The sequence below is a fragment of the Watersipora subatra genome, chromosome 9 (assembly GCF_963576615.1).
Source record: "Watersipora subatra chromosome 9, tzWatSuba1.1, whole genome shotgun sequence".
In the NCBI taxonomy this organism is placed as follows: Eukaryota; Metazoa; Bryozoa; class Gymnolaemata; order Cheilostomatida; family Watersiporidae; genus Watersipora; species Watersipora subatra.
The window spans coordinates 51,518,875-51,543,352 of record NC_088716.1 but is presented as its reverse complement, the minus strand read 5'-3'; the positions used below and the strand labels follow the sequence as shown (position 1 = coordinate 51,543,352).

General features: G+C 37.1%; 1 protein-coding gene across 1 annotated transcript in view; it reads left to right on the top strand.

Moving 5' to 3' along the window:
- The window catches only part of LOC137404082 (uncharacterized), a 257,551-nt gene that overhangs the window by 209,545 nt on the left and 23,528 nt on the right, over positions 1–24,478 (top strand). The window lies entirely within an intron of this gene.

Below are 24,478 nucleotides of genomic sequence, written 5' to 3'. Positions count from 1 at the left end.
GTGGTTCATGTGACTCTATTTAACCCAACTGGCTCAATGTGAAGTCTGCATTGTGAACTACATGACATGTAAATCAATATAAAACAGTTGCAAATACTTCTAACAGATTAAAATATACATATTGGTGCAAATGTTTTAGAGGCAGCTCAAGTGAATAGAATTAGCCATAAATTGTAAAATAAACATGAAATCAGAAATAGGCAGTGAATGTAACAAATATTAATGTGTGTAAAAGTTCAACAGTTTGCTAAAAATGAAATACACAAAATAATTGAGAAAAAATTGCCTTGTTGCCTTCTGTGGCTCGTCTTGGTAGAGTAAAATTGAAAATATTGTAGACTTTGAAACTTAAAAAAAAAACTTTATAAACTTAGAAGCTTTATCACCAATAGGGTAAGCTTGTTAAGCCATATTGCTCAGGACAACAACTGCTGCTTTACTGACCAGGTCTAGAGGAGACAGTAGACCAAGATGAGCCGAGAATGCGTAAAACTAAACAGAATTAGTGCACATCTCGGTGCCTAAAATAGTCCTAGTCTCAGCCACACCAATCGCAGCAGAAGCAGCAGCAGCTCTCCATCTTATTCATCCCAACAACCAAAGACTGGAAAGAATATTAGTATTTAATAAAAATGTACCTGTTATATAGTCAGGACACATCGGTTGAAGTAATTATCTATTACACCTTGAAAACAAAGAAGTCTGGGGCTGATGTTTGCTAGAAATATGTTTAAGAAATGGCTAAAAATAATATAAGTATTTAAATTTATTACATATATGTTAAAGCCTATAAAGTAAAAGCCTACTCATATTAAAAGATTTGATTGCACTGAAATATCACTTGCTACTGCGCTATGATGACACAGTGTAGTGGCAAATTGTTACTACCATTGATACAAGGTAAAAGATTTGGTAAAATGTTATTTCAGCATTACAGCATCTACTGAAATGTCAGTATCTAGGTCGTTTCCAAATGACATCCACTGCTTTCATTTAGCTACCAATTATGAAGCCTGGTTATGTAATGTTAAACCAATGACTCATAACACAGAAAATCCCTCTCGCTACCCCTTTTATCTAGCTAGTCTGTAAATCATAGGCCAATCATGAGAACATATCATGTCCTATGCATATATAACAAAGTTATTCACGGCAACTGCTTGCTGTTTCATTTAATTTTTTTTCATATTTATTAGATAGAGCTATGGAAAAGCTAGAAACACTACACAAGTTTTGTTTCAGATTGATGATGTTTGATAGGTATAGAATTGGGCTCGATGTACCTCGGGTTTTTTTAATCTCTGTTGTCTAAAGCACGTCAACAGACTATCCTGCATACTATGCCGCAACTTTGATGCCACAACATATCCTGATCTCACAAAAGGTTTGCTATTAAAAGTTGTTAAGTTTTTGAGTCATTATAATTGCTCTTTTCTTTTATTTCCACACAACATCACTTGCTTTTACCAATTATTCCTTTAGCCAGTAAAATAAACTTCATACCAACATGTCAATATCATGTAACTGCAAGGTTTAAAGACAAGGTCACAAAACATTTTTATGTTATTCTAATCACATAGCTTTGGTAGGGGATTACGTTATTCTTGCAGATTGAGCGGGTTAACAGTTGACATAAAACCATGGTCAGGGTTGTCACCATTATGAGAAAACATAACTACTCATTAATGAGCACTGCCCTCACTTGTGCTTGGATATAAAACTCATAGCAATTTCAACAATTGCCAGTCTAGACATCTATATATTTGCATTAGCCGTGCAGTAGCACTAGTAAGTGTGTCACAGCCATGATGCTGTCAGGATAATTGCATTACAAACTTTTACTATGGGTAGTATGCACTATACATGCTGTACAAGTCTTTTATAATGCATACTAATGAGTATTGATTCAGTGACAGTATTACCTTCTGCACAGTGTGCAATGCTAGATACAGTGGAAGTGTTGCTAAGGTACATTTCGTAGTGTTACAAGCAATAAAAACCTCTGCATTACGGTTGATTGTACATACATGCACAGTACATTTTCATGAAATATCATTCCAAAATCAAGTATAGTGTTAAAAATTGCAACACAATTGCAAGATGTGGATGGTATTAAAATTTGAATGTAATTAGGCAAACAAGTTGATCACCACTAGCATATTGTAGCTTATATGATTGGAATCTGGAATATGATATGGGACTTACTAGACAAGTTCAGTAGTGCTAACAATAGTATTGGACGATCTTGTACAATGCAGTACAGATGCTTAGAAAGTCAGTAGTGTCAGCTGGTTCACAGTATCATTTTCATACTAATTCTCAATTGCAGTACGCATGCAATTTCAAGTTTTTAAGAATGTGCATTAGTACTATGTATGAATTGCTGGGTTTTAGGTAATGAGTCATGAAAGTAAATAGGCAGTGGATGAAAGTAGGAAAATTACAGTAGGAGCACGGTTTAAGTAACAGAAAATGTCCATTTTGCCTTGTAAAATTGTAATGCGGTGGAAAATTGCTGTTTACTGAGCTGCAATTACACAGTACAGATTTAACGCATCACAACTCTGAACCATTCACACAAATCAGCAGTCTGATTGCATTACAATTGTTTAGCGGAGTTTAATCAGCAAGAGCTTGGTTTGAATGGGTCTAGTGTTATATCTAAAAGTACAAGTATACACCACAAAAAGTTGCATTGTTTCAATAGACATTGTAGAAACCTTTTAAAGACTGAGACTAAAGACCTTTTTTAATGAGCGTGAGACTTATAATAATGAAACCAATAACAAACATTTTACAGGAAGACACCCTGCCTCTTAATTATCTAACAGCTACAAGCACTAAATAAGGTGGCCCAATGTGACCTGCTGTCTTCGTGTCAACGAGTGCGTCGTGTCACTGAGTGCGTCGATGGTGAATTCCACGTTTTTACCGTTGACCTGCTGCCTGTCCTGACGTTGATCGGACTGTCAGGTGCACTCGCAGAGAGATTGACCAATCCGAGGACCCCTTTTGGTGCTTTAGTTTATATTTCTTCAAATTCAAATAAGTCAGCCGATTTCAGAGACAGTTAATTGGAAGCTTTAGTACTGGAAACAGTGTTTACTTCAGAACAATTTTATTAAACTAAGGTTGTTAAAAGGAGACAAAGGTCAGTGAATTTAATTTATGTATTTTTGATGTAATACATTTTATTTGCTGTAAAGATACATGTTTCAACAAAGTTAATTTTGGCATTTGGAAGACCTTTAATGGAAAGGTTAGGCAACCACCAGCATTAGTTCCATGACTTCTATATTGTATACTGTGTGTTATTTTACGCTATTGGGTTGTCCAGTTTATGTTTTATTATTTAGTTAGTATTATGTAACATTTTCGCCTAGTTTATGTGAAGTTATGTTTTACAGACTTCACGGTAGTCTAAATAAAACAAAGACTAGCAGTGAAACTTATTCCTTCTTCAAGCAACCCCAAGTAATTATAAGCGGGACGTAAAAGTCTCCACAGTGAAGTCTTTCCTAAAAGAAGGTAAAGAATAGCAAGCGAAGGCACGGCTACAGAATTATCTCAAGAGAAGACGATTGCTGTATGACCGCAACCCTGAGCACAAGAAACAAAGGCACGGCTGCAGAGAACTTGGATCAACAAGGACCCAATCTGCTGCAACACCCGCAAGCCTGAGTTAATAGCACAACAGCTAAGTAGCCGTTTGCAATTTTCAGTGGCCATTTGCCAAAACAGATTGCATATCTATATGCAATAACACTCTTGCCTGCTAATATATAGCATTTTTACTTGATCAATAGTAACAGATCACCAACCTATCAGATTGTATTAGTGCAATCATACAACTTGTTTGTTAACCTTGATGATACCTTATGAACACTCTCACGATTCATTCGTAGGGCAATTACACTTGATAGACTAGTTGGGTTCACGTTGTTTTTGCTTCAAACCGTTTTAATTTTACTAGGATCTTATTCTATGTAAATGTGCATCATTTGAATCTGTTTTTTCAATTATTGTAAAGTTGACAGTATCTGAAAGCGGCTGACACTTTGAATTGTTACGCAAAATCTAAAAATTATTCCCTGCGCTAAACATTAACCGGTATTGGCTTATCTTGTTTTCTGGTGCTGCTTGTGTGTTTGGCGCTGCGCCGGGATGGCCGATGCGGAGCTGGGCGAGGAAACGGTGGAGTCGCGCACTGACGCCTCAGACACTGACGCCTCAGACACTGACAGCGAAGGTACATGTTTGCAAAATCGAGTTGAAACTAAAAAACTGAGCAGTTCGGATAGCGCTAGTAGTCATCAGCAGGCAATTAATGCTGACAATAATGTAGATGTCGTTATAATTAGTGAAAACACTGTTAGACGCTCTTCAAGATTGGCTGCATTAAAGAAGTCCAATGACGCTATGCAGCTAATGAACATTATCGGCACAACAGTCTTAGATCACCAGAATGTTATTGATATGGTTAGGAAAAACATTGATGGTGTTGATGTTAGCATTGAAACATTACAAAATGATGTGACAGAGCTAAATGAGTTTCGTAATCAATTTGATTCTATGTATGAGGAATTGCAAGTTATTTCTGATAATAAAGTTGATACAACTGTTACAAGTATGTACACTGAGCATATCAGTGAGCTTAAAACAGTGGAGCAGCACTTACAGCAAAGAATAGAGCAATTGGAAGTTCAACAAGATGAAGAGAAAGAGCTGCAAGATGAAGAAGCAGCAATGCAAGAGATGAGGAAACAGCTGGAGGAAAAAATGAGGCTGTACAAAGAGAGAAAGCAAAGCAGGCAGAGATTAGCACCAATTTCAGTTCTTTCATTACAATCTTCACACAGTTCAGCTACCAGTACACCAACAAAACCTGAGAATTGCCTTACAACGAATATAACAGAAGACACTACAAGAAAAAGAATAGAGCCTGGCAATGCACGTTCACCACAACCTCCGCCTTCCACACGAATCACTTCTAGCAGGCCTGCAGTGCAGATCCATGATCTCACACTTCAACAGTTGCAATCAGATGAGCTCAGGTCGCATAGTCCAGTCGACCTACCACAACCGAGGGAACCTAACTCTGGCAATGTAGATGTCAAGTCAAAAACACATAATGACCTTGAACCCATTCACCAGCTTGCACAATGCCTTGTCACAACGATGAAAAGCACTAAACGCACAGCTCTGGAACCCAGCATTTTCACCGGGAACCCACTAGAGTTTAATGACTGGGAGATTGATTTTGAAGGTTATATAGAAGCTGAAGGCCTTGTAGGCAAAGAGCCACTTAGGTATTTGAAAAAATACGTGAGTGGAGAAGCTAAAGACTGCATATCAGGCTACTTTACACTCAACTCAGAAGCTGCATATAAGGATGCCCGCAAGCAACTGAGAAGAAGGTATGGTAAGGATAGCAGTATAGCTCGTGCTATGCGAACAAAGTTAGAAAATTGGCCAAACATTGGTGCGACAGATGGCAAACAGTTACGCAAGTATGCAGACTTCCTGTCACAGATCAAAGGTGCCATGATTTCAGTGCCAAAACTGAAGGCCCTCAACGACAGTGATGAGATAGAGAAAATAGCCAAAGTACTTCCGCGATGGATGAAAACCAAATGGGTGAATCTTAGCAGACAGTTAGAGAGGAATGAGGATAGGGAAGCTGATTTCCATGATTATCACTCTTTAATAAATGAACAGGCTGAGATCCAGAACACCCCCCTGATGGCAAATGATCGAACCCCAGAGAAGACTAGAGATGACAACAAAAGACGAGGCAAAGCAATACAGCACACTACTCTAACCACAGCAACAACCGACAAAAGTGTGAAACACTGCGCGTACTGTGAGAAAGACAACCACGACACAGCCTCTTGTTTCAAGCTAATAGCCATGTCACATCGTGACACAATTGAAGTCTTCAAAAAGAAGAGACTTTGTTTTAGCTGTGCACAGCCACATCACATGACTTCCCAGTGCAAGGACAAAGCCAAGTGCAGGAAATGTAAAGGAGATCACCTACAGTGCCTCCATAAATCGGCTCAAGACTGGGAGGAAACAAAAGTCAACAAAGGTAAGCAAGAACCCAAGACAGTTGGTGAACAAAAGCCACCATCTGATACTAAAGAAAAAATCTCAAATGCTGCCGACAGTAGCGGCACAACAGAGCTACTCAACATGGTTGTGCCTGTGTATATTTCGGCTGCAAACGCTTCAGATAAAATTCTTGCCTATGCGGTACTGGATAACGGCTCTGACAGTACCTACATAGCTAAAGACATAGCCAAGAGGTTGAAGCCACCAAGTGTATCGGAGCAGATTACCGTAACAACACTAAATGGAAAGAAGACTAGCCACTTGAGCAAGTACAAGATCGTGGTGGATTGCTTTGAAGGAGCACCGGATGGCCAAGACCACAGAATAGAAGCATACGAACAGGATGTGATACCCTGCAACCGGATGCAAATTCCTACCTCGAAAATTGCCAGCTCAATACCTCTCTTCAAAGAAATTTCTCAACTCCTCCCTCCCAAATTGGATGCACCAATAGGTCTCCTAATAGGCAGAGATTTCGCACACTTACTAGCACCACATGAGACGATAATTGGAAAAGAGAACGAACCCTTTGCGCTCAAAACTGTTCTGGGATGGACCTTGTGCGGTGGCAATAATGAACACCAGAGGTCACTACACACTACACTTCTTGCGCAGGCGTCAGAGTTTGATGACCTTGATGACCGAAGAAAGATGTCCCAAAATGACATAAAGTTCACCAAAACACTAGAAAATGGAATGGAGCGATCCGAAGATGGGTCGATCACTCTTCCACTTCCCTTTAAAGATCAACCAACTATGCCCAACAATAAGGCTCAAGCTAAAAAGAGACTGGAACAATTAATCCATAGACTCAAAAAAGACCCGAATCTGAAAAAAGATTACTTTGAGTTCATGGAGGAGGTGATTAAAAGCGGACATGCTGAGAAAGTTCCCGATCACTGCACACCACAAGGAAAGGCGTGGTATCTTCCACATTTTGGCGTATACCATCCAAAGAAACAGAAGCTACGCGTAGTATTTGATGCAAGCGTGAAGTTTCTAAACAGATGTCTAAATGACGAACTTCTGGCCGGACCAGATCATATAAACAGCTTACTCGGAATTCTTCTAAGATTCAGAACTAAACATGTAGCCTTGTCGTGTGACATTGAAAAAATGTTTCACAACTTCAAAGTTCTTCCAGAGCACAGAGATTATCTTAGGTTCCTGTGGGTTGACCCCAACTTAACAACAGTAACAGAGTACAGAATGACAGTGCACCTATTTGGTGCAACTTCATCGCCAGGTGTTGCAACCTTTGCGCTGCGTAAAATAGCCGCGCAAGCCACCAACGATCTTCCTGAAGCCAGCAAGTTTATAACAAGAAACTTTTATGTTGATGACGGAATAACTAGTGTTGCTAGTGTTCCCGAAGCTATTCAACTGGCCCGTGATGCAACAAAGATATGCGGAAGTGCCAACTTGCGTTTACACAAGTTCGTAAGTAATAGTAGAGAGCTTTTGCAGTCAATTCCCACCACAGAGATAGCTAAGGGAGTTCAAGGATTGGACTTGTGCAAAGACAAATTACCCGCAGAGAGAACCTTGGGAATGGAATGGCGCACAGATGACGACTGCTTCACCTTTAGCAGCAATCTGCTCGAGAAACCAAACACTAAAAGGGGTATCTTGTCCATAGTTTCACAGGTGTACGATCCTCTCGGCTTACTTGCTCCTTTCCTTTTGAAAGGAAAGGTTTTGATGCAACGTGCCTGCAAGAAAGTTCAAAATTGGGATGAGACGGTGTCTGAAGATCTTGCAAAAGATTGGACTCTCTGGAAAGAACAGCTGTCAAATCTGCAAGATGTCAGTATCCCAAGGTGCTTAAAACCACAGGATTTCGGAGAGGTTAAAAACACTCAATTGCATTACTTCTGTGATGCCTCCTTAGACGGGTACGGAGCCTGTGCATATCTACGGATGATTAACAAACACGACAAAGTGCACGTTGCACTAGTCATGGCAAAGTCAAGAGTAGCTCCGCTCAAACCTATGACTATACCAAGACTGGAACTCCAAGCGGCGGTTGAAGCGACAAGACTGAAGAATCAGCTTCAAGTTGAACTTGACCTGACAGTCGATGCAGAGCACTTCTGGAGTGACTCAACTGTTGCCCTAGGATTTATTAGCAACACTGAAGCACAGTATCATATGTTTGTCGCTAACAGAGTGGCTGAAATTCGGCGTTCTACGGACGTAGCTCAGTGGCATCACATTCCAGGATCTCTCAATCCTGCAGATCTAGCTTCACGAGGGTGCAACCTTACATTGCTCAATAAATCAAACTGGTGGTCTGGACCAGCCTTTTTACGCCAGCTAGATATTAGTGAGCATATTTCCGATGACGTTGACCACCGCAAGTACACACAAGATAGCGTAGAGGTCAAAAAAGTGAAGCAAACGCTGTCCACAGTTGCCACCGTGAAAGCTAACATGGATGAAACAATAAAGAAGTTCAGCTCATGGAAAAGACTGGTCAGAGCCCTTGCCCTTGTCAAAGCCATGCTAAAGAGTAAAAGTTTCAAAAAACCCACACTTATCGCGAGGGACTGGCAGGAAGCAGAAGACTGTATAGTCAAAGCAGAGCAGGAACGCTTATTCCCTGAAGACATTAAACGTCTAAAAGGACAAGAAAAACTTGCCAAGAACAGCAAACTTCTCAAATTCACACCATATCTTGATGAGAAAGGGACAATGCGAATGAGAGGCAGAGTCACATCGCCTTTGAGCTACAAAGAAATAAATCCTGTCATACTGACCAAATCTTCACTAGCCAAGCTCTTAGTTACTCACTACCACCAGATTACTCATCATCAGGGCCACAACCCTACAATAGCAGCACTGCGTCAGGCAGGTTTTTGGGTGACCGGCGTCTCAACTCTCGCCAAGAATATTGTGCACCATTGCATACGATGCAGAAGAAATCGTGCCAAACCGGAAGAACAGCAGATGGGTCTTTTACCAAAAGAAAGAACCAACCTCAGCCCACCATTCACTCATGTAGGCATTGACACCTTTGGCCATTTTTTGGTCAAAGAAAGAAGGACCGAACTGAAGAGATATGGCGTACTCTTCACCTGTCTCTACAGTCGTGCTTTGCACATCGAAGTAGTCGACGACCTGTCAACAGACAGTTTTCTACAAGCTCTTAGGAGAATCCAAGCAGTCAGGGGACCAATCACCACTATTTTCAGTGATGGCGGTACCAATTTCACTGGTGCGCGCAATCAGTTAGAAAAAGATCTACTCTCTATGCAAGACAGTAAAATAAAGATATATCTGCTAGCAAATAAAATACAGTTTCAAATAAACACCCCAACAGCCAGCCATCAAGGCGGAATTTGGGAGCGGCAGATCCGCATTATCAGATCAATTCTCAATGGAATGACAACTAAGTATGACCGTCGAATGACTACTGAAGGTCTTAGAACAGCCCTATACGAGATTATGGCCACTGTTAACAGCACACCTCTCTCAACAGCTAGTCTAAGTGACACAGAAGCAATTGTCACTGCTAATCACCTTCTGACTATGAAGTCGCAGCACCTACCACCTCCTCCTGGACAATTTGACGGGACTGAGATCTATGGAAGATCCATGTACCGGAAGACCCAGCAGATGGCGGAAGAATTTTGGACAACCTGGAAGGCGCAATATCTCCCAAAGATTGAGAACCGGCCAAAGTGGGAGGCACCCCGGCAAAATATCAAAGTGGGAGACTTGGTTGTCATAGTTGACAATAACGAACCCCGGAACTCCTGGAAAACTGGAGTAGTAGTGGCCGTCCATCAAGGATCCGACGGCTTGGTAAGGAAGACCTCAATCATGACTGGTACAACTGACCTTGATACCTCTGGCAAGCCTAGGCACCCCAGAGTTACCTTAGACAGGCCCATTCAAAAATTAATCAGAATTATGAGTGCTGAGTAAAAATTAGAATATTTCATGCTTACATATTGCATTACGTGTGTTACATTATATAATACAATAGCCTTGATTTATCCTGATATTTTAATTACTATTATTTACTGGTTGTAAATTTTTTGCAAATTTAAGTGGGAGTGTAGAAACCTTTTAAAGACTGAGACTAAAGACCTTTTTTAATGAGCGTGAGACTTATAATAATGAAACCAATAACAAACATTTTACAGGAAGACACCCTGCCTCTTAATTATCTAACAGCTACAAGCACTAAATAAGGTGGCCCAATGTGACCTGCTGTCTTCGTGTCAACGAGTGCGTCGTGTCACTGAGTGCGTCGATGGTGAATTCCACGTTTTTACCGTTGACCTGCTGCCTGTCCTGACGTTGATCGGACTGTCAGGTGCACTCGCAGAGAGATTGACCAATCCGAGGACCCCTTTTGGTGCTTTAGTTTATATTTCTTCAAATTCAAATAAGTCAGCCGATTTCAGAGACAGTTAATTGGAAGCTTTAGTACTGGAAACAGTGTTTACTTCAGAACAATTTTATTAAACTAAGGTTGTTAAAAGGAGACAAAGGTCAGTGAATTTAATTTATGTATTTTTGATGTAATACATTTTATTTGCTGTAAAGATACATGTTTCAACAAAGTTAATTTTGGCATTTGGAAGACCTTTAATGGAAAGGTTAGGCAACCACCAGCATTAGTTCCATGACTTCTATATTGTATACTGTGTGTTATTTTACGCTATTGGGTTGTCCAGTTTATGTTTTATTATTTAGTTAGTATTATGTAACATTTTCGCCTAGTTTATGTGAAGTTATGTTTTACAGACTTCACGGTAGTCTAAATAAAACAAAGACTAGCAGTGAAACTTATTCCTTCTTCAAGCAACCCCAAGTAATTATAAGCGGGACGTAAAAGTCTCCACAGACATTATTAAAACTGCAAATTAATAAAATGTTGCAAGTGATCAACATTTCACTGTAAGTTTAAAGTCTGTTGTTAGAAAATTCTGAACAATGTTCATACTCCTTGAGATAATGTAATCTTTAGTTTTGCGCAATGAGAATGCCTAGGCAAGTAAATGCATTCAGCTAGTTTATAAACAATGCTTACATTAGTAGTGCTGCGGCTCACTGAGATTTTTTATTTTTATAAACAATCATGAAAACAATGTAGCATAGTAACACACTTGCGTTGGTAAACTAAAATTTTCTTTCCTAACTCAGAGTCACGAAAAACTTCAAAGGCTGAAAAGAAATTAACTTCTAAAAGCTTTCCTTGAAGCAAATCAGTTGCTACTGCTCAAGTATGTAAATTTGATGTAGCTTGTCATGTTTTCACTTTTCAGACCCCAACTATATATCTTACAAAGGCTTTAAAGATGTGGTTGCGTCAAAAAATTTGATTTAATTAAATTAAGACCCATAAAAGGCTGAAACATCAGCTACAATTTGATGCCATTTTTGTCTTTGTAGACCAACCCTGTTCAGAGATATATGCATTTAACCCTTTGCGTACCAAGACCGACCTTTGACGGTTTACGAGCAATGTCTCAGCGTACCAAAACCGACAAACCCGACATTTTTGCCGTTTTCGATAGACCTTTTTTAAAACGTTGTATTTATTTTAAAAACAACGCTAAAAATTAAAATTAAAAATTTGAGCAATTTCAGTAAGTTTTTTACTACTGTTTTGAGGCTAAAAATAATAAATTTTATGCGCATGTGCAAAAACAACACGTTGTAAAGATCTGATCTTTCTTTATGGAAAGCTGATCAACATGGACGTTTGTGATTATTTGAGCTCGGCTAAAAAATTTGTTTAGTGGATGATATCGACTGGTTCGAAAGTGAAAAAGATGATTTCAAGTCAGAAGAATGTGGGGAAGACGATGAAAGTGAAAAAGAAGATCGCCAGGTTGAATTGGATTGCGAAAGTGGGATTGAAACGGCCGGCGTTGAAACAGGGAATAATGACGGATATCAAAGAGGAGCTGATTTAAAACCAAAATAATTGCATTTTGATGACAGCATGGCAGGAGATAAGTTCGAATACTTAAACAGGTAAGTATTTTTTATTATTTGAAGCTTTTTATAACATTGGCCATGATAAATGTAATATTTAACGAAACGAATAAATATGGCTTTCAAAAACATCGCGATGCTTCGGAGCCTGTTGATGATAAATATATGTGACGAGTTATTGGTTTAGTTTTGCATATAGGTATTCTCAAAAAGCATACTCTGTTGTCTTACTGTTTCACAATCCTTCATCATCTACGCGGATTTTTAATAAAATTGAAAGTAGAAAGAAAAATAGAAGCAAGTTTACCTTTTACTGACAATTTTGAAGACCCTGCTGGCAATAAATTGTTCAAGTTGAAAAATGTTTTTGCCATGATATGTGACTGGTTATATTCTGTTTTGCTGCCTGATAAATTTCTATCTATAGATGAAAGCTTGCTGGCATGGAAAGGACGGCTCAACTTCAGACAGTGTATTCCATCTAACAGATATGGATCAAAGTTATTTGCTCTCCGATGCTGTCTCTGGCTATGTGCACAAGTTGTCTGTATACATGGGTGATGAGCAAGTAAAGCTGAAGGTACCGGCAGCAGATTCTCTTGTGGAATATCTCTATGCGAGTCATATTTTGATCCCGACCATGCAAAATAAGTTTATTTACAAATTGTATTTTATTTAGTTTCTGCAAATGCTTCCTCGCTTTGTATTGTTAGCTTTTGTACATACGTTCGCTGAAATGTCATTATCTATTGTATTTGTTGTGTATTGATATGTTGTATTTGATGCCCATTGCCCTTATCACCCACCTTATCAAAAGAGTTCAGTTCTCATATTGCTTTGCCATCTAGCAGAATGATTTCTCCATCATTTGCTGTAACTGCTCATAATAAATGTTGCTTCCTGTCTTTTGCTGCTTCACAAAATGTGTGAATACAGGCTCACCACTCAATTCTTGTGCACAACCAGTTAATCCTTGCTGCAGCACACATTGATCTTAGCTGCATCACACCTGAATCCGTGCAATGAGTTTATATGCAAAATTGTTACTTGAATCTATAATTTCAAGAAATGCACATAAATCTGCCAGTAAAAAATCATATCTGTGAATATATTCATATCAAGTTGCAGTCTCGACAAGCTGCTTGAAGGAAAATGTCTCAGCTTTCAGATGCATATATATTTGCAGTCTTATGCCAATTTGCACGAGAGTTATAGCAGAGTTGGAGAAGCCATATCGGGTAACAGTTGCACTGCTTATCGCCATGGCGATATGAGCATTTCGAAGGTCTGCTCCCGCAATGCACAGAAGCACCTAACTCAACTTTTGATGCGCTTGAATAACCCAATATTTTTGCAAACTCTTGTAAACATATGACACCGTGCATATGTTTATCATAAACCAGTTTTGGCAGAGATATTGCTTATAAAAATATATTTGTAATCGATATTTCATGATAGAGAGGTGATAACTTTGTTAAATCAGAATTTTGACTAAAGTGTGCACAGCCGATTTGCAGGGAATAAATGGTTGTCCGTTGAGAAATTTCTAAGCTTTCAAATGCATATTCATTTATAGCTCCATGCTAATTTGCATGCGAGTTATAGCCAATTTTAGTCGGCCATGTCAAGCCTCGATTGTCGCAGGTCGTTAGGGTCACGCGGTGAAAATTTGGAAAGGCGCTCCTGCATTGTAACGGAGCTCATATCTACACTTTCAATGCTCTTTGACGTCCAGTTTTTTTTGCAAATTGTTGTAAAGATATGAATCTATGCAAGAATTATTTAGACAACCTTGTCAATTGCCTTTATCAATTTAAAAAATACAATTAAAAATGACGTACAAAAATAAAAAATTCATTGCTTCAGCAAATTGAAACTTCTGTTGGTAAATATTTGCAAGCTATCTACATAAAAAAAGCATCAGCTTGTAGATAAATTTCTCAGCTTTCTTATGCATGTCAATTTATGTAACTGCCACAATTTTGATGTAAGTTACTGCAGTTTCTATGCGGTCATGTCGAAAGCTCAAATCGCGCCAGTTATTGGCTGGTACGTTAGTGGTTTTTCCATCGTAACCTCGCGGTAGCTAAAGGGTTAAGTGGGGCCCGCTTTTAAAAAGCTCACGTTCCAGCGGGTGCTTCTTTCGTGACGTCACAAGCAATATATCTGAAAAGAAACCACGAGCGATAAATATGAGGTAGCTTCCTTAGTCAATCATCAGAGTAGAATTTTTATATAGGCCGTAACAAATGTTGTCAGTCATAAGACGAGTTGGCTGTGATCTCAAATTTAGGAATATTACTATATTATTAAATCGCATGGACATCGATATTTACTAAATTAATTAACATCGTTACTTTAATGAATTACTCGATCGACACGTTTTATTGGCGAACAACATGATTGTAAAAATTGCTGCGAAGGTGACTGTGAGTTTTCTTGGCATCAGGTAGTAAAGGTTCTACGGAGGAAGATTCGAAAAATGGAGATAAATTTATCTTTTACTATGATTCTCCTATAAAGTTTCCTGTTGAGTTTACATTCAGATTATATTTCCCTGTTTGAGGCTGAAATGTAATTTCCTGTGCGTGCGAGATACGTATGTACAATGAATTTTTGATGGCTTCTTTCTAATCTTTAGCATCTAGCAATACAATGGCTTAGATTGATGAATATACTAAAGGTAATATTTTAGTACTCAATAATACATGTACTAATTAATAAAATTATACATTTTTGCTATCACTAATTATCTTTTTATGTTTTTTTATCGGTTCTCCAGCTGAATTTGCTTCAAATTTTCTGTGGCAGTTTTATGTAGTAAATTAGATTCATGATTTGACTTTAGATGTTCACTTTTCACTTGTAGAAAGTGAAGAAAATCGATTGATCAATGCAAATCTTCAATTTCCAGAACCGAAGCTCCGAATCGTTGGCTTGGCATACTTGTGCCTTTGTTAAACGTTTATTCGTTTTTAAAATTACACTCACAGTCTATCAAACTCCCAATTTGAAAGCTTTCAGTAGATACGCTTTAGAATGACATATTTATGAATGACATATTTTTATTGCCTTTGTGTTACTGATTACAGGATGTTTATGTCGTCCCACCATCCGAAGCAGCTTTGTCAGTATAGAAACTGCCATAAAGGGAAAAGAGAGACTTGAATGTGTGCTGTATAAACCATGTTTTGTTTAAGTTTCTTGCAGTAGATGAATTTGTCTTATTGTAACAGCTAAAACTATGTAAGTGGCCACAAATTGATGAATATTTTTAATAAAAGCTTTATGCCGGGATAAAAATATTTTGCTTGTAAAAATTATATAATAGCATTATATTGTTGACGATAATGCAAAACATGATTTACAGAATATTGTATTGAATTGGATACGGTATATGGATGTCCGCAGAGCTGGAGAATGTGAGTTCAAATCCAGTTTGCAGCAGACTTCTCATCCTTAAAACTCTATCCCTATGTATATTATTTTCAAAGGTAGTAAGAAACTAGTTTTCAGTGTTGGCAATGATATACGGCCCCGCACCAAGGATAGGCGACGGACATAATGTGGGCGGGGCTTTCGGGAGGCTGTATACAGTGTCGTATAGGGACATGTCCCTATACGACACGGGCTGTATATCGTTAGTGTGGGTAGCGGCGGAAGTGTGCTGATACAAAGACCTTATTATGCAGTTAACTTGACAGAATTACCGTAGACCGGTAGAATTGGTAGTCGGTACTCAAATGTTTACACAGCATTTAGAAAAAGTGACCAAGACTAATTTTTAATTTTTGTTATTTGAGGCCTTTGAAACATTCATAATAATGTATCTGTAGTAGGGTTTAAAATTTTATTCTAACCAACATGAGCAAATACAAAATAAAGTATATGCCGATAGAGCCGCGTAGGACTAGACTTTTATCACAAATAGCCGATGTGAATACGAGATATATTGACAGATAAATTCACTTGTGACATCATTTTGGGCAAGTCTGGGCATGTTTTTTTGGCCTGAGCGTTTTTACGGCGACCATATTTTTCCGATTTTAATCTTCAAATATCTCGGCAATGAGATTGCCTAACACAACATACAACATATCAACTGATAGAGAAAAAAATGCTTTCTTTTAGGATCAACTCAAATTTGACACAACCACATTTTTAACAGTAAAAATCCTACCAACAGAAAACAGTATAAGCCTACAAGCGTTGCGAGGTAGCATCATATCCTAAAAAACAAATGAGCTAACAACGACTCTCTTTTATATATGTTGGGTAATATGTGATGTGCTCTCATGTGTGACACAACAGTTGTGATGCAGTCCACCAAAAAAATTCACAGACGTTAAAAATAATCACTTTTTGTCAGATTTAGCTTTCTGTAGCAGAGTTTAATGTATGACACGAGCTAATTAAAGTTATCAAAGCGTTTTTCATAAAAATATTAAAATGTTGATATCATCTACATGTAAATTGTGTCAACTTTTACCTACTATTTATTGAGTATAACGCATAACTAATCTTGATGTCATTATTTGGCAAATAATTTCCATAAACTTTTTGAAACAAATATTTTGAAAGGGTCCATTACATAAAATTTTAAAAAGTGTTTTAAAAAACTATTGGCATTTTTCAATTTGTTGAATTTCTGCATGTGGTTTTATGTGATTTGGTTGCTGGGATGTTTCAAAATTAAAATTGTTAACATTTAAGTGCAATTATAAGGCTCAGAAGAAAAAGATTTCTCCAAAAATTATGTCAATCGTTGCACTTCCTGTTTTTTCCTCCCGTGATGCCATCGGCTATTGCAGCCAAGTTGCAGTGTTATGCATCTTTATTGACATACATCTTATTTTGCGTTTGCTTATGGTTGTTTAAATGAAAATTAAAATATAGGTCTATACTTAGACACATTGCTATAGCTGTTTCAAATTTTTCTAAAGATAGGTTGATTAGAATTAGTCCCATTGTTTTCCATTAACTACTGTATGAACACATGAGGAATCATTGATAATGAGACAGTATGTGTATTTTGATAAACAACAAGGATGACTATTGATGTAATTTTTGAGGTCTGGGCACATTTCTTTTCTTGTGAGCATTGTAACTGGAATTGAGTTTCGCAAATTTTAATCTTAAAATATCCTGCTTGTCCGAACTCCGAAAACCACCAGCAAAACTCCATATGATAAAAAAACTTCAATACTTTTTGATTAACTCTTCAAATACTTGACAGGTAAATCTGCCTTAAAGATATTAAAGCAAATGAACTATGTATAAAAATTGAGACTAAAATGTCACAAGCATCTTAATTACTGTTTAAACCATATAAGAATTGCAGACATTTCGGGAAGCACAGCGAGAGTTATATTAACGTGAAATAAACAGCAAGGAGAACCACACGTTTTTAAAAAGCTTGCGAAAAATCATGGCAGCTTTGACTATCCATCATAAGTGGCCTCTGAGCACAAGTTTTCTCATCCTGCATATATGCAAAAGCTGCAAACAAGATGCCTGGATGCTTGTATAGGCAGTTCATTAGCTCAGCCTTTTCATTAGCCTTTTCATCACCCAATACAAATTCCAACCAGTTATATTTGTAGATGGATGAGAGTGTAAATTAATCAGTGGTAGTGTTCTTTTAAATAGTTTTTACAAATTTTTGTTGCTCTTTGCTGATTTTCTAGCCATAGTACAATATTGCTAGGAGTGTTCTTGGTCAGTGTGACGACCTAATCTTCTAAGCTCTCATTATCCTTGTGTTTTTCTTTTAACTGTCTCTGGCAGTAATGTTTCATGAATGGGCCAAATTCTAAAAACTATATCTCAGCAAATTATCACAGCAGGAATTTATTTTTCAAAAATAATGTTTGGGTTGCAACTTTTCAGTCTTATCCTATTACAGAAAATTTTATTAAATTTTGCATGCTTGTCACACAAACTAATCAAACAGCCCATTTATTCCGTAGTATCATTTTTTAAGCGACACAGATAATTGCTTGAGAATAGCAAAGCACATCTGCCCTTTATCTTTGGTAAACGATATTGTTATGAAAGTAATGTGCAAGCTATCTTCACAACTAACTGTCAACCATGGTAATGTTATGCAGATGTAAGTGTGTCATGAGTAGATTATCAACAAACAAGTTTTTCCAAACTGTTTATATATACCAGTACAGCCTACACTAACAGATGTGTCAATAAAGTATAGTGAGTATGCCTAGGCAAACAATTTAAACCAATTGAAGCTGAATGGTCGACGCTGGTAGCGGCATTCTTGGGAATCAGTTTGCATGTTGTAGGTTTGACTTCCCTATTATGCAATGTTTATCCCAAACCTCCAACCATGGCTTGGAACCAAGGAGGTCCAGGGCTGTTATTACCAGAAAACTAGTAGCCTACCCTGTCAGTCTGGCACGCTGAATTTACAAAATTATTACACATAGCTGCAAGGTGGTTAAGCTGAGCCATCGTTAGGGTGCACAGCTGCTCCGCCAAATATTTTGAGTTCAATTCTCCGTGCAATGTTTTTCCTAACCTCTATATTTAGCTTTAGACAGATGGACAGACACGGCTTTTATTAATATTTTTAGTATCATTCTAAAAACTGTCTTCACAACCGAGTGGCTGGTAGTTGGTGAGCCAAGGCCTTAGCTTGAGGAATTTGACTTTAACGAGTCCTTCTACTGAGGAGTCTTCCTTAAAATTTGACATAAATATTCCTATAAAGTATACCTATATGAGTATAGTCACTGATATGGACCATTACATAAAGAGGGCTCTTGTTTGTAAACTAAGGAAAGAGAAGATAATTCTGACAACTTATGGAGAAGTGCTTTCTGCAAATCCTACTATTTTAACTGATTTTAGATTCATCAGTATTCATAAGAAATCTAGCTCTTAGCAGCACTGTTTTCTAAGTTGTTTGAAAAACTGTTGAGCACTGCCCTCAGAGAGATATGAGAAAAGCTAGCTGATTAATGTCTCAATCACTCCAATTACTACAGATAACACTTTCGCTTGGACATTCTCCAGCCTTCAAAGCTCAAATCTTGCCCTTTGTACATCTTCTTAATATCTTTTTTTTACTCTTGCATCACCTGGGATGGTTATATAACTAATCTTAACCCATGTTGTTTCTTTTATGATTAGTTCTAAACCTTTCATTTTGTCATTTTCAGACACTGGCTCTACCCTATGGTTATACCAATATGCTGTGTGTGGCATGTGATGCTTCTCACAGAAAGTCCAGCAACCTGCTGCAGTCACTTGATCATGTTGATGGTTGTATTATGTTTGTGCAATCTTTGAGCACTCATTTACAATATGGCTGGTACATCTTTTGTCTTACACAATCTGAATTTAACATCATTCATACTCTCCTCAATCCATGCTTTCCTGGCATTGGTTTGCAGTGCTTAGTCTTGTGCTGCTGTTATTAGACTATCTACCTCTTTTTAAAGGCTTCTTCTTGTCATCCACTTTTGTGTCCCCGTACTCTCTGATTACTTGTTTTTATTTGTTATTTTTCATTCATCAGTTTCGGTGTATATTATCTAGCATAGCAAATTTCCGTTTTTCTCTAAATTCTATATTTGTATTCCTTCTTCATTATTAGTTATCAGTTCATTTAAAATATGTATAATTTCTTCACTCTGGTCCTTGTGTATTTCTTCAGAATGCGGCCTTCATACTTTACAGTTATTATTGTTATTAATATTACTAGTCCCATGGCAGTCCGCTGTATCTTGAGGAATGGTCATGTGTGTCGATAATGTGCAGAGAATAAGTATATTTTTGATTATTCTATCCTTAAAGAAGGCAGCTCATTATTGCATGCATTAAGGTAGTTGACTCTTAAGCTGTATACCACACATTTGAAACCAATAAAAACAACGATTTCTAAATCTCTAACCCTGGCTTCAGAGGCCCAGACAAAAATTCCATATACTATAGAAATGATTTACTAGTGTCTGTTCTGTTTGATGTGCTGTTATTAAAACAGGTAGAAAAAGAATGCCTGAACTGGTTCTTCATTAAATGAAGTAATGAGCTTAAACACTCTCTGCTTGATAAGGTAGCATTTTATTGGCAAAAGGCAATGTTTTATTATTTACAATTATATAAATATAAAATGCTAGTAGAAGCAAGAAAATATCTTCTTTGTAACTATTGATGCATCATTGTAGTAGTAGCCAATGAACTAAGACAAAATAACTGGCGTTTTGCTGCCTTCATCGCAAAACTAGCTGCATGCGATTCTCACAGTATGTTTGTTCAATTGTAGACAGAACAGTGTAAGCTTGTTAATTAGAGGCATGCTTAATGGCCTGTTCATTGTTTTCTGAACACCTGTTAAGAAGTCGATTAACACTTTCAAGCAGTATAGGCCGTGCGCCAAGGCAGTTTATCTTGCATTTCCATTTGCACCGTTTTTCAGGGGAAATTTATGCAGTGCTTTAGACTAATTGTTGTATGGATAATTCAAAGCTGAAGAAGTGCCGTAGCTGTCATTTCCACTTCTATGAGAGATTTAATAAAAATGATTTTTTAGGATTTATCTCCCCTGTAAAAACGATTCGTTCCATAGAAGCATCAGATTAGCAACTTTTTCATCAAAATTATTTTGCAGTGATTTAGAATGTCAGGGTGAAGTCAAAATTTACTTTCTATCTATTGTTGAACATTCCATATCCTATGATTGTTACATGCGCACTTAAATTATATACATATACATACGTATATGTACATAGGTATATAACCTTAGATTTCAATAGCTTGGTTTTACAATTCAAAATAAAAACATTATAACTATGTTTTATAAACTGACACTGATGAATCATACAAAATAATAAAAACACATTGTGAACATTTTGTATGTGTTTGAATAATGGCGTTTCTACTTGGGTAGAAATTATCTTTCAAATTTATTTGTTATTGTATCGTATTTTTTTAATCATGTATCAATATGTTGTTGATTAATTAACATTAATAACCAAAGACAAATTTTTTAGCGTAGTTCTGCATGATCATACTATGTTTGCATAAACTTATTGATGTGTGCTATTTATTTTTGGCACCCTTGGGAGGTAATAAAATACAAACTAATTTAATTGGTTTTAATGCATTTACAACTTTTTGGATAAAAATGTTAGGTAAACCAGCTGTTCTAGTACCTACCATTCAGTCCCTTTTTGCCATGACCATAACCAGTCAGCCAACATCCACATTTGCAAACTATATTTGTTGTGCAATAAATAAAATGCTATGAATTTTTGTACTTTGTGGAAAAGTTGCCAATTTACAGACAAGTTCGAAAGATAGACTACCATCATCGAAATCAAACCATCAGTTTTGTGGTTTTATATTCCCAAACCACTTCTTGGTAATTCAGTTCATAATTGGTTTGTTTTTCTTTTACATCACAAAACACTTTGATTTCATGCCTGATAAAAACCTGCCTATAAAAGCTCTGCTGGCAGCCATCAGTTGTGCATTTTATGGCAAACTTTGGTGTAAGGAGACTTAACTTTTGTAGTGTGAACAAATTTTACCAAAGAATTCATTAATTTTGGACACAAATCAACGAGGAGACAACTCCAAGTTCAAAACTACCTCTAACGAAATTAAAAATATATCCACGATAGGAGGCAAAATTGTTCCGCCTCCTATTATCAATTTGCTATACACATTTTAAATAATTTTTATATATACGAAGGCCTCTTATTAGGGGGCCTCCCATCCTACATATTTTGAGTATATATATACACATAAATATATTTATATATGTTTAAATAAATATATACACATAAATATATATATATATATAAATATATTTATATATGTTTAAATATATATATATAAATATATTTATATATGTTTAAATAAATATATACACATAAATATATATATATTTGAAAATTTATTGTGAATAAAGTAAACTTTTAGTATTTGCGCTACAAATTTGTAGCGCAAATACTAAAAGTTTGCGCACCGGAACACCGGGACACCATGACACCGGGACGTTTTTTCGGTGTCATGGCGGCGGGCGCTTTTTTATAAAATTTTCCCAAAATCAAACAAATTACTGGCTTTTGTCCGTAGGAATTGATTGTTGGGAAATCTCCTGATAGTAATAAAATAGTTTAATATTTTTTTAACCCTGCAGTACCGTGGGTAAGGGTACGCAGACTTTACAGTAGGTTCTTGAATAAATTTTGCTCTCACTATCCATCAATCTAGTTCTTCTACTTTGCTGAGAGAGACACTACTACTAGTACTAAATCTGATCTGAATAAATTTACAATATCGCTAGTCTTGTTGCTGGGGCCTGGTGTGAAGTATGAAATATGGGTGATTCTAATGAATTTAACAGCATAGAAAATGCATTCCATAGCATACATATCCAGAAATGTCCCTGTCAGCTTTCATTGAAAGAGTTTAATTCACACATACCAACAGAGCAGGATGATGAGAACAAAACCCTTCTAATAAATAGCTCAATTTTAAGCTCTCTAGATAGAACTAAATATGTCAAGTCACATTTTTTCATTCTTGCTCTGAAGTTTCACCCTGATAAGAATGACGCAGAGAAAAATTCCACTTGTACTGATCTAATGCAGTTAATCAACAAGTCATTCTTTAAAGTATACAATGAAACAAAATTCTCATCAGAAAATGAGAAAACTGTGGTAGAACAGGGCAACATTTATACCTACATTGATAGGAACAACATATCTTGCACTTTCAATGACTGTTTCTCAATATACAGCTAACCTGCCTTGACCCATATTTGGCGTAAAGAGCTCAAAAAGCACCTACAGTTACCAGAGCACAAGCTGGCTCAGAATAAAGGTTTTCAGTATGGTAATAATGATCATTCTGTGTATGTCACAGTGTTCAATAATGGCACTATACACTGTCAAGGTATCATGGCGTTATACTTTGGTACAAACATATTAGCAAAAGATGTAATAGATTCTGTAATTGAAAATGCTACATCATCAGCAATCAAGTGTCACTCAAGTAACCGCTCTGCCAAATTTCGTCAAAGCTATCAGTTATTTGACATCAGCCTAGTACATGGGAACATTAGGAACAAAAGCGGTTCTCCTAAAAGCTCACCTAAAAAATTAAGCAAACCACAAAATACTCACACAATAGAACCCATAGGTACAACTGAAAACAGTGATGTAACGCCAAGCTCAAATTTACCAACAGAAAACACAAGTCAACTGACATCATGTCTACAGACAATAAATCAAACGGTAGGCAGTGAAAAAGAGGCCTCAACAGGTTGCTCGCATTGTTCTGTACTTACTGACCAGATACAAATGCTCAGAATAGAGCTTGAAAAGGCTTTGACTAAAATATCTGTGCTAGAAACGAGTGTCACCAGTATAAAATCCTCTACTAAAAACATAGAAAGTACAGTAGGAGGGCATATAAAAAGTGTTATAAATAGAGTTCAAAACCTTGAGTCCAGACAGAGCAGTTCGGATTGGTCTACTATTGTATCAGATTTAAAAAACTCAAACAAACAGAATATTCAAAATGTATCAGGAACAACTCAGAAACCGCCAAACTTTGGTCTAAGTAATAAATCACAATCATTCAAACATGGAAAACAGTTCGAGCCTGCTAAATGCATGGTGATATATGGTATTGAAAAGCCAGCAAAGAGTGATGATGAGCTACGTAGACTAGTTGGAAAAACACTATGGACTGCCATAGTAGAACGTATAATAAGAACAGGTGAAAGAGCCCCAAAATACATGGTCCAATTTCAAAACCCAGAAATGGCAAATGAAGTAATGCAAAAATGGTCTACCTCAAACCTTGGCTCCTCTAAAGTTAGATTGCCCATAAAGAACAATGGTATTGTTCAACAAGTTGTAGGGTTTGCTAAAGATATTCCGAAAGACATTATAGACGGAGATATAAGTGAAACCATATCTAAATGCTTCCCAGGGGCCAAAGGGGTTAGACTAACAAAAAATAATAAAGCTCTCAAAGTAGTGAAAATCACCTTTGTAAATGAGAAGCAACTAAATGAGGCTATTAATAATGGGTTACTATTTGAGGATATATGTCTGCGAGTGAGGGTCGAAAAAGGTAACACCGACCCTGTGTATACTCAATGCTACAACTGCTGGCGTTTTGGACATGTAGGTAGACATTGTTTAAGTAAACAGACTTGCAAAATTTGTTCAGGTGATCACAAGTACCAAGAGTGTACCAATGAGGCAAAATGTAGAAACTGTGACAAGGACCATCCAGCAGATAGCTGGTCTGCATGTCCAAAATTTGCGAGCTATAAGGCCAATGTTTTAAGTAGACTTGATAACATTCGAAATGGTTAAAATCGCACAAATAAACATCTGTGGACTATCCAATAGGTCGAAACTCT